Raw genomic sequence first — 11,881 nt, forward strand, 5'->3', positions numbered from 1 at the left:
GGAGGCCTGCAGGTAATTCTCTTCCTCTTACCGCACCTGCCTACCCGTGATCTAATTTCATTATTAATTCCCTTTGTTGCATTGTGAAATTTTACTACTAGATACTCTGAAATAATTATTACTTTTTCTGGAGTGATTTTTAATTGCTGGAATATGTGTTGATTCCTCGCTTTCCATATGCACCAACATACACATCACAAGTTGCACAAAATTTTTTCCTGCTCCCTCTCGGACTCCCTTTTGATCTTTTCAATTGTATCCATTATCCATTTTCCAAAGGATCTCACATTATAGACCATAGACACAATTTGTAGGCTAGATCCGAACCACACCGTTCTGGTCTACGGACACAATAAGAAAGCATATTCGATAGTTTCATCGTCTTGCTAACATATACTGCATGAGGGTGTTTTTGCTATTTTTCATTGATGTAAGTTTGCATTCACTGGCAGAATTCTATGCACTGCTTTTCGTAAAAACATTCTTACCTTTTGTGGCACCGGTAACGTCCAAAGTGTTTCCCAAACCTCCCTCAAATTCTGACTTGTTGAAGCTTTGCTAAGTTTGCTCTCTTCCTTTGCATCTTTCTCCTCCTTCGCAGAGTGGTAACCTGTTCTCACTGAGTACTGTCCATCGCTTCTGTACAGCCAAACAAAATGATCCCTTCTATTGATCAAATTGATGTGTGTTTTGAATATTAATTCAACTATGTTACCAGAAAATATCTCTTGAATTTTGTTCGCATCCCAACTCTCCCCATCTCTTATCAACTCACTCACTCTTCTAATTTGTCATTTTTCACACCTTCAAGTTTTTCAATTCCTACCACCCAGTTATCTTCTCAAATATCTATCTCCGCTCCACTCCCTAACTCCACATACCCTTTCTTTTGAGAAAATCTCTTCCCTTCAACATGCTCTTTCATATCCATGATGCGTTTCTTCCTTCTACTGCCTCCCATAGGCTATAGTTAGGATAATAAATGGCTTTCAAAATCCGAACCCATATTGCGTCCTCCTCTTTTAGTAACCTCCATGCTTGTTTAGCCAAGTGTGCTACATTTTGACATTCTAAGTCTTTAAACCCCAAGTCTCCGTTTGGTGTTTTTTTACTCCTTGTCATTTTTGTCCAACTCTTCCAATAAATGCTTCTTTCCTTCCCATTATTCGACCACCAGAATCTGCCAATCGCTGCTTTAATTCTTTTACAGAAGGATTTAGGAAATTTAATGACGCTCATGACATAGACTGGAATCACCTATATTATTGTTTTTATCAAAACTTCTTTTCCAGCTTGATTTAATAATTTCTCCTTCCATCCTTGCATTTTATCTAGTATCTTCTCCTATATCCACTCTAATGCTCTATTTTTTTTATCTTTCCCATCTTGCTGGTAACTCTAGATATCTTTTGGGTTTCTTCCACGATGCCATTCTGGTGATCTCTTCTATATTCACCCTACTCTGGATAGGTACCTGACTTTCAAAAATCAGCATAGACTTCTCAGTATTGATTCTTTATCCTGATGCCTTCGTATATTTGTTAATAATTTGAATGAGTTGATATATTTCCTCTTCTTGGGCCCCTGCAAAAATTATACAATCATCAACAAATAATAAATGAGTGATGATTGGCAATGTTGAAGCTAACTTAATTCCTGAAATTAGATTATCCGTCATTGCTTTTTCCATGAGTATAGTAAAGCTTTTAGTAGCCAAAATAAAGAGATAGGGTGATAAAAGATCTCCTTGTCTAAGACCTCTTTGGGGGTTGATCTTGGTTGACAATTTTTCATTTATTTTGAACCTATAACTAGTACTTTTCACATAACTCATCATCAACTTCACGCATTCATTACTAAAACTGAACTCTTCCATGACCCTTTCCAAAAAATTCCATTCCAATCTATCATAATCCTTATTCATGTCCAATTTAATGGCTATGTCTTTGCTTCCAAGATTTCCTTTTTTAGTTTCATTTGTGAAAAGTTTCTTGCACTATTATTATATTATCTTGTATGAGTCTTTCTTTTACAAAGGCACTTTAAATCGGAGATATAATAACATCTAGCACTTTTCTTAACCTCCCCACCAAGACCCTAGTTATAATCTTGTACATAAAATTACAACAGCTTATGGGTCTAAGGTGATTCAAGCTTTTCGGTTGACTCATTTTAGGAATCAAAACAACAGTTGTCTCATCTAAATCTTCCGGTATGATACTGTTTTCAAAAAATTGTTTAACCACTCCACACGCTTCTTTACTCAATATATCTCATGTTGCTAAAAAAACTCATTTAATTCATCCGGACCTAGAGCTTTTAATCCACCAATAGTAAAAGCCGCCTCCTTAATTTTCTCGTCATTGATCTTTGCCATTAACTCCTCATTCATCTCTCTAGTGACTCTACTAGGTATTTCTCTTACACACTCCTCCAAATTGCTGGCCCCTATAAAGGTAAACAACTTAGTGAAGTGTCTTTCTACTAATCTCATCAGATTTTTCTCTCCTTGTATCCATTGTTCTGTCTCATCTCTCAATTTCTCAATTCTATTTCTATTTCTTCTATGAATTGTTGTTGCATGAAAGAAAACTGAATTTTTATCACCCCATGTTAACTATTTCATCCTTGATCGTTGTCCTAATATTTCTCTTCTTGCTTCCAAAGCTTTGAGATTTGACTTTTCAGTTCACTCTCTCTCCTCTGATCTCTTTCTAACATATTGGATTCCTGAATGTGTTGTAACTCTATTTTCTTTTTTTCAATTTCTTTATCTACTCTCTTAAACTTCCTTCTACTCCACTCTGTCAACTCCCTCTTGCATCTATTTTTCTTTCTTATGAATTGATTCCAATTATTTCTATTCCTGTCATCCAATTGCTAAGTCCACTTGATCACCTCTTTGCACTCCTCATTCTCTGTCTAAAATGCCTCAAACCTGAAATCTTTTTTTATTCGAACTAGCGGCTGTGTTTTCAAAATTAATGCACAGTGATCCGAACTTATAGTCGGAGAAGCTTTCAAAATAACATCTAGTTTATTTGCAGCCATTTTCAATTTACTATCACCCTATCTAGTCTTTTCATAGTAATAAAGTTATTTCTTAGATTACTAAATCATGTAAACTTACTACCTTTAAGATCAACATCCATTAATCTATTATCATCTACAAACCTTCTAAAGTTTCTAAATAAATCCTTGGCTGTGGATGAATGCCTATCTTTTTCTCTTGACTTAAAATATTATTGAAGTCCCCCAAATAAGCTTGAGGTCCTTCCTTGTTCATATTACTTAATTACCGTGAGCTCTTGGCATAGTTTTCTTCTGTTTTGAAAAACTAGATTTCCATACACAAAAAACACTATGTCATTTCAGACCATTATTAATATTAATACTAGTTTTAATATAGTTTATCACACAACTCATAAACATTAATATTATCATTAGATTTCCATAACAAACTTAGCCCACTGGTCATGCCCCAGAGTTCTACGCAAAATATATTGTCAAAATGAAGCCTTCTTCTTATCCTATTCATTTTTTCTTGTCTAGCCCTAGTTTTCATTGAAAACACTATAAGCGGCTTTACTTTTTTACATAGATCATACAACTCGGAGATTGTCGAGGCAACTGCTATTCCCGACAATTCCAGCTAATAATACTCATGGTTGAGATTGGGGCATGTTAAGGCTCGCCTACTTAGCCATTTGTATTCCCTTAATCTGACCAGAGAGATACATAGATAATTCATACTCCCGTGTGTCCAGTGTAGTGTTGCTATTCTTTATTTTCTTGGGCTCCCTATCCTCTTGCTCCTCCTTCCATTCCTCATTTGTAAGCACTAGCACCTGTTTGTTTTCTCATTTCCTTTTCAAATTCAGCTTCAATTCTATCTTCTTTGCTAGTTGTATTTCTAATAAGCATGTTCTTCCCTTCTATCATCTTCATCTTCCTCGCTTATTAATTCTACATAGCAGACGTTCTCACCCGAGTTTACATGCTGTCCCACAAATTCATCTTCTCTGTCCTGTGCTTCCTTGGATAGCTTCTTGAGTTTTTCTTCTTCCGTTCCACTCTTTAACATTTCTTCATATTCCTTTATCCTCTCTCTGTCAACATTCACGTATTTTTCTTTCTTTTTTACTATCATAAGTCTTTTTAGTTCATATCCTATGATTTTTTTTCTACTTTTTTTTCCTGGCCCAACTTCCAATCTTCTTTTTTTGTAGCTGTTTACCTCCCCTTGTTCTGTTGTATATAGATTCAGTTCACCTCCTTCAACGTTCCAAACTTGTAGTTGATTTGCCACAATATTGGGCCCAACATCCTTTCTTGGCCAGTATCCACTCACCTTCTGAACCTCTTTTCCTTTTTCTCCCTTTTGGGCCTGTTTGGTGTAAGACCATTCATTGTTCCTCTCTCTTATCTCCTTAATGAGACTCTTAAATTTGTAGGCTGCTCCTAGGTCAAGATGCATATCCTCATCTCTCTGAAAATCAAAGATTTTTGGTACTTCTTCTACCTACTCTTCTGTTTCAGCCATCTCTTCCTCTCTCTTTATTTGGTCTTTTCAGACACTTTTTTCTCTGATTTTATCCTGTAGAATTTGTTCAACCCTAATCTTTCTCTCCTCGGTGCTTTGTTCCTCACCACTCTCTCTTATAAGGTTTTGTTGATCACGCGCTTGTTCCTCCCCATATTTTCTCCATCCATGTTGTTTTGAACTTCCTCCTCCCATGGTTGAAACTGGTCAAACTTGGCAGACTCCCAATTCTGGTGAATACTTCTTCTTGGTTGGATCCTAGTATGTCATGGCTGTTGGATTCTTGCATATTTTCTTCTCATGTCCTAAAATTCCACAGTTAAAACAGTAGCTATTCAACAGGCTCTCATACTTAAAGAAAATCCACAATGGTTGCATCTCCTCTCTATCTAAGTAGAAACTTGTAGGCAAAACCTTGGTAATATTGATGCTAACCCTGATCTTTAGATATGATCTCCTAAGAATGCCATCCACTTTTGGGTCTTTAGCCTCAGCTAATACTCCCAACATTCCTCTGATAAGAATTTCTGTCTATTTATTTATGAGATTTTGTGGAATGCCATGAACTTGAATACAAAATTTTATGAAGTCATGATCAACTTAAAAAACTAATTTGCCCTCCCTTCATAGTATGAGATTGACCAGATTTCTTCTGACATTCTAAGGACCATTCTGAATAATCTGTAACCCTCTCTTTCTATCTTTGAAACTGAATAACATTTTTTTCAAATCAATGTTAGTAATTGCAATTTCTTGTGGGTTTCTCCACATTCCCAATAATACATTTCTACATATTTTAAAGTTTATCTCTTTATCATTTATTATCTTTTCTATCACATTTAAACAGTCTTTTTGTACCCCAATTTTCTTAGTTTGTTGAGCTTGATGACTTTATTTTCTATCCTATTTACGTTGTATGTTGCTGTATATTTTTTGGATTTGGATATTCTAAAGTTTGAATTTCACTTTAGAGAGTAAAGTGTGATCTTTTACTATTGATTTAATAGGTAGGACCAATAATAAATATGAAAGAAAAACTATTCAAGAATACAAAGATCACACTTTATTCTTTAAAGTAAAATTCACAACTTTAGAGGATCCAAATTCATATTTTTTTGTTGCGGTATATTTTCAGATCGAATGAGAATTGTGAGAATACTATTTGTAAAGTTTGAATAGGATAAAAATGTTTCTTTTTAGAGAAGAAACTGAAGTTTTTAGAGGACTCTTCTAAGAAGAAGAGCTCCCTATTAGAGAAAGTTTGGCTCGTGAAGGCTAAGCTTTATATAATCTCTTTTTGGCTAATATTTTATTTACATGATACATCACTTTTTTTTTTTTTTCTAAGTCAAGTCAAACTCGGGTCTTTGAGCTCGAGTCTAATGGTGTTCGGGTACATGGACTCACCAGTTGGTCTGGTCTTTTTAATGGGCCAGCTCGCGATCTACACTTTAGCTAAAGAAGACTTATTTTCTTTGGGCTTAGAGTTTTTGGGCTTGTTATTTAGATTCAAGCATGAACAGTTGACCACAAATATTATATCTTTCGATATATGTTTAATATAATTGTAGCAGATTTTTTAAGGTCTTAAAATGATTTGATTTAATTATTAGTTAAAAAATTATTAAAACGTACGCATGTATAGCGTAGTTGACTTTTGCCAACTAAGCGAAGTATATATTCCTCATGTAAGAGAGATTCGAGACTTAGTCACGTTACAGAATTGTTTCTGCAGCATGTTAGCGTTTGCCGAAGAGCCAAAGGTTTCTTCAGCAAATATTTAAATACAAATAAGATGTTTATATATTATTCAATTCCTTTTCAGATGCCATCATGTGAATATGTGACGATTATCTCCACCTTATGTTTCCATTCCCATGCTTCAAATGAACATGGAACTAAACTATTATCCTGGTAGCATTTTAATTTCATGGTAGTTCTATGACAAGTTGAGAAGAAGATCTTTGAGGAGTTCCAATATCTCATATGTCACATGTTAGTAATATTGTGTATTGATGACTCACAAAGTCAGATTGTAATATACGGAGTAAAGAAACAAATTTTGTAACATTGGATTATTGCTCATTCAATTACAAAAGTTAAATTACGACTTTAAAAATGTTTCTCAGAAATTACGTGATTGAAAATAATTAAAGTCAAAGCATAAGAACCTAATTATTTAGTTAATATCCGTCCTATGTTCAAAGGTCGGTGTTGATGGTTGAATTGGTCCATTAAAATTTCACAAGGACGAATGTTGTGGGCATCGGAGAACGGCGTTACTTTGCACTGTCACAACTTCACAATCCATTTTAAGTGGCTACCGGTGACGCCGTGAAATATTTGGAAATGGGTTTCATTTTCAACATTTATCTATAACAAATTAACAACAGTTTTGAGGAGGATGGGGGCAAGTGGGAGTGGTTTAATTTAATTTGGGGCATATGGATGACCACAGAATCAATACTACTACAAAATTTGTTCACGCAAGGAATTGGGGGTACTTGCTACTTTAATTTGATTTGATAGCTTTTCATTTTTGTGCATCGCTTGTATGCATGCTAAAGAAGAAAGAAAGAAAGAATTGCAAAGGCTCGTGATTAATTAATTAATGATCTCGTTTATTTGTTCTTTAATCTTAAATGTTCATAGACGGCATCACATGATATAATATTGAAGAAGAGAAAGCAAGCAAGCATCGTGTTTGGCATGAAAAAGGCCTCTCCACTTGCATTATTATTGTTTGGTTCAGTTACAATATTATAGTATGCTTGGACCATATTTCTTGTCTTTTTTCCTTTGGTTTAGAATTTAGATGAAAAAGGGGCTTCTTATTATGTAATATATATATGAACTCCAAAAATATAAACCAATGAGAAGCGACACTAGGAAGTAGGAATAAGGGGATAGAGACTCAAAGTGATCATGATGTGATGGGAGTCTGTTCCTTAGTAGCACTTAGACTTTGTTTGGGAGTAGTTTAACACTTTGGAAGAGTTTCTGGTATGCCATTCACTTTATTGGAATTTTAAACTTCCAAGTACGGACCAGTAGCAGGTTGAAATTTTGTTTTTTGTACCGGGCTAAATTACTAAAATGTACGTCCTATGGGTGTTAGAAAGACAAAAATAGGCAGCCTATAGTATATATATTTTTTTGGTGCATTTGTTACCGGCTTATTGCTATACACCCAAAATAATAATAATAATAATAATAATAATAATAATAATAATAATAATAATAATAATAATAACTTTTTTTCAATTTTTCCCTAAAACTTCAACTGCCCCAATCTATTCGTTGCGGTATGTTCAACACTAGTAGAAGATTTAAAGTAATTAAGAAAACCAAAATTATTTATTTATTTTAAATATTAGAATTTTAATTTTGTTTTTAGAGAAAATATTCTTAAGTATTTAAAAATGTGTAATTTTATAATTTTTAAATGATATGAATATTAATTAATTTATAAATATGTTTTAAGATAAATAAAATCAATATTAGTATTGGTCTGAATTGGTTTATTTGAGTAAAAACAGTATATGTTATAAAAAATAAAATACTTTTATTAAATTTTAAATATATTTGGATATATCTTAAAAAAAATATTTTTATTAAAAAATAAATTATTTGATTTTTCAAAAGCCAACCATACTTTGCTTTTAAAAAAAATAGAAGCAAAAGACATTTTTAATATTTTTATTTTTTTTAAAGTCTATTCAAATATAAAATAGTTTTATTTATTAAAAAATAAAAAATAAATATTTTTTAAAAAATCAATTCAAATTGACTCTTAATGTGTTTAATATAAAAATAAAATATTTACAAATTATGTATATTTCCTAAAACTTAATGCTTTAATTATATCTTTAAATTATATATCTTAATTTTCTAAATAAATAACTATGTAATATTATAAATATGTATAGATAGATGTATATCTTAATTCATGTGTTTAGATTACTTTTTAATTTTTTACATATAGTGTACAAAAGAATTTTACACAATCATCTAAATGTATGAATTTAATTGGATGATCATATAAAATTATATTATCAGTATATTAAAATAATTTATTAGAGGTATAAATAGAGTAGGATATACTATACCATAAACTCACATGATTTAATTTTTTAATTATTATTCTAATACGTTATAATAACCCCAACAGAATACATAAGTTATATAACTAATTATTTACCTATTCTGCAGAAAATAATAAATTGAGAATAATATAGTAAATTCGTTTTTAAAATTTTTTTATCGAAAAATTTAATTTTCAACAAATTTTAATTATTAAATCAGTTACTAAATTTATTGCATAAATTAATTTTCATCTTAAATTCTGTAACAAATAGACAAATTAACTTTTATTATTATTTAGAAAAATGTTACAAAATTATCAAAATTTATTATTTTTTATCATTATTTAGCTATTGGCTCAAGTATTTTAGTTTAATCTTTTTAATCTAATAATCTAAAAACATATTTTACTTTTAGATATTAATGACTAAATGATGACAAAAAATATTAAATTCTGATAGCCTTTTAGTATTTTTTTATTAAATAATAAAAATTTGAATATATATATATATAGAATAAATAATTTAATATAAAAATTAATTTCTTTTAAAAAAATAAAAGTTTAAATAGTGATTTGATAATTAAAATTATTAGAAAACTAAAATAATGTTTCATAAAAATTTTCTTAAATATCGATCCAGTCATAAATTAATTAACACTAATTTACTATGATTAAGATTAGTAATTTTGTTCAATCTAAGGTAGGGTATGCCTAAAATAAGCACAACACTTATATGTTTATTAGATGTGCCATATTTATATAGACCATTAGATTTTATTAGATGAAAATCAAAGGCTAATATAAAAAAAGAGTATTGATGGACTCTAATAAATACAGAATATCTTAGTACATAAAGAAATACTTTAAATGACGATACTTTAATACACAATACTTTAAATGGCAACTAAATCTTTTATTCTTAAATAATTAAATATAAAATATATAAATAGAAAATACATAAATATTTTTTATTCATTAAGATTAATTATTATATAATTTTTTTTATAATATTAAAAAATTATATTAAAATAATATTTTAAACTGTAACATAAAAATATAAAATAATTAAAATTTGAGTAAAGTATTGTTTTTGTCCCCCACGTTTGGGGTAAGTCCCAAAATTGTCCCTAACATTTCAATCGTCCTATTTAAGTCCCTACGTTTCAAAATTGACTTAATGTTGTCCTGCCGTTAGGGATCCATTAACAGAATTGACGGTGGAACAAAATTGAGACAATTTTGAAACGTTGGGGACTTAAATAGGACGAAAACGTTAGGGACAAAAACGATATACAAAAATAAATTTTAATTTAATTTTATCTTTCAATAATATTAATTTTTTACTGTATATAGTATTCAATTATTTTATAATTACATCTAAATAAATTACATTTAATCACATTACTTTCATTTTAAATCTTTTTTATATAATTTTAAAGAATTTTGATACATTAAAGACAAAAGGTATAATTTATATTTTATTATATATATATATATTATTTTTTTCTTTTCTGCAAGTTTATATACTAGTCATTCTACAAACATTTCATGATAACTAAAAATCTTTAAGAGTAAAATTATAAAAAAATTAATTTATTTAAAATGAAAGTAATATGATTAAGTATAATTTACTTAGATGTGATTAAAAAATAATTGAATACTATGTATAGTAAAAAATTGATATTATTAAAGGATAAAATTAAAAGTTATTTCTATGTATCATTTTTGTCCCCAACGTTTTCGTCATATTTAAGTCCCTATCGTTTCAAAAATGTCTCAATTTTGTCCCGCTGTCAATTCTGTTAACGGATCCCTAACGGCAGGACAACATTGAGTCAGTTTTAAAACGTTAGGAACTTAAATAAGACGATTAAAACGTTAGGGACAAAAACGATACTTTACTCTTAAAAATTTATTTTATATTACTTGACAAATAATTAGATTGTTATATTCAAAATTTATTAACTAATTACTTTTGTTAAAAATATTATTATATAATTGTTCATACCCTAACCCAATGTCCAGGCCCAGACCCAAACACCTTAAGAAGCCCCATCAGTAAGGGTGGCCTTCCCCCACAATTGACATCCGGATAGGAGGTTGGTTCCAACGCTAGGAAGTCGGTAAAGAGTGTTAACTGGCAGATAACACTCATTCAAATAAGTAACTGCCTCTAAAATCTTTCAACCCACTCCCCAAGTCAAATCTCAACCTCCCTAAGATAAAGGGACGGTTATCCTCCTTAAAAGGTGGAACCATCCCAACGGTAGCTATGGGTTTACCATTATAAGTACACTGACAATTCTCAGGTAATTAGAAGTCCCATACTCTTAAACTTGCTTAGACCCTTACTGACTTAGGCATCGGAGTGTCTTTCCAGGTACCACCCCCGTTCCCTTGCACATACATAAGTCGGACGAGGACTCTTGACCGGGAGTCGGATCAAAAGCCTCCTCATTCACCCGATTGGGCCAACCTTGTGAGTCTAGCCCATCAATCTCCGGTTACCCAACGTAACAATAATATATTTTTTTATCAAAATATTTTAAAAAATAATTTATTTAAAATATTATATATAAGTATATAACACATAGAGATATTAACTTTTTTATTTTTTTAAATTAAAAAAAGCATAATAAGTATTAAAATTATATACAAGTCGGACTATTGCAGAAATATAATCACATACATAAATGCAACGTGAATCACCCTAATCACATCTCTATGTAAATTAAATGAGTCAGACTAGATTTAGCTTTCTATATAAATCAAAACAGTCTGGTTCAATTTATACATATTTGCATGTTATCCTAATAAATCTAATCAGGTTGTTTCGATTTATGCATGCGTGCATGCTATCCTAGTAAATCTAAACATAGTGATTAGATTTACACATGCATAAATCAAAACAGGGTGATTAGATTTATATAGAGAGTTAAATCTAGTCTAGGTCATTCGATTTACTTAGAGAAGTGATTGGGGGATTCATATAACATTTTTTAATAACCATATTTTTTTATTCATTTGATAATTTAAATAATTATCAATAACTTTATACTATTCACATACGGTTTCTACCTTCTTCGATTCTCCATATTTATAGTTGCACTAAATTTTCGTATCTTTTTTTTTAGTTAAGTTTAAAATTTTAAACATTATTTTAGATTAGTAACATACACGAACAAAAAATTATTAATTTCTAAAAAAATCGATGTAATTTAAAATTGTTCATTTGAAATTAACACATTATTTTT

This window comes from Arachis hypogaea, chromosome 9 (genome assembly GCF_003086295.3).
Source record: "Arachis hypogaea cultivar Tifrunner chromosome 9, arahy.Tifrunner.gnm2.J5K5, whole genome shotgun sequence".
Classification (NCBI taxonomy): domain Eukaryota; kingdom Viridiplantae; phylum Streptophyta; class Magnoliopsida; order Fabales; family Fabaceae; genus Arachis; species Arachis hypogaea.